We start from the raw sequence: 784 nt of genomic DNA, 5'->3' as shown, positions 1-784 counted from the left end.
GGGGGGAGGCGGGGCAGCAAGGTCATCCCTCCAGCTCCCTGAAGAGTATGGAACAGGGATTGCCCTTCTGTCTGCACTTACTATCCCTGAACCCTGGATGAGGGACATCTTGGTTTACTATTCCTAGATTCCATTACCATCTCAGCCTCATTCTCAAAACCTAGGTGGGGGTCCCGGGACAGAACTCTAGGCAGCCCAGGTGGGGAGAAGGTGTCAGACCCTGGAGAGGGACCCGTGTGGGGTTTTGATAACCAGCATTTGGCCTGCTTGGGGGCAGAACCTGGCGATGGAAGTCCCAGGGCCAGGCACTGCCTGGGGGAGGGGCCTCCCACCCCCTTCAGCAACCAGATCTTTGAGAGCTGACTTCCCACGACTTCAGCGGAGCAGGCAGGAGCTGTGGGGGAGGGCCCTGCCAGCTCAGCCCTGACGCGCAGCGGTGCCGCTAAGTCCTGCCTCTGATAACCAGCTGTCACCTGAGCCCCAGCCCTTGGTACACCGGCGGCGTTTGTTTGCCAAGACCAAGTGTTGGAGCTTCCTGGACCCGCCTGCCCTGGAGAGAGGGGGGCTCTGCAACAGGCCAGGTGGCATCTCTGGCTGCGAAGAAGCAGGATCTCAGGGTGTCCGCCCCCCATGCAGACCCACTGCCTCAGCGCCCCCTGCCTCAGAGTATTCCCCTTGTCCCAGGCCCGGAGACCGTCGGGGGGTGGGGGGGGGTCACTGGGCAAAAGGCAGCGCGGGGAGTAGTGGCTCACAGCGCGCAGAGGAGCGACAGGACCCCGCGTGT

This window comes from Myotis davidii, unplaced genomic scaffold (genome assembly GCF_000327345.1).
Source record: "Myotis davidii unplaced genomic scaffold, ASM32734v1 scaffold599, whole genome shotgun sequence".
NCBI classification, from domain to species: domain Eukaryota; kingdom Metazoa; phylum Chordata; class Mammalia; order Chiroptera; family Vespertilionidae; genus Myotis; species Myotis davidii.
The sequence above is the reverse complement of the archived record's forward strand: the minus strand, read 5'-3'. Positions refer to the sequence as shown.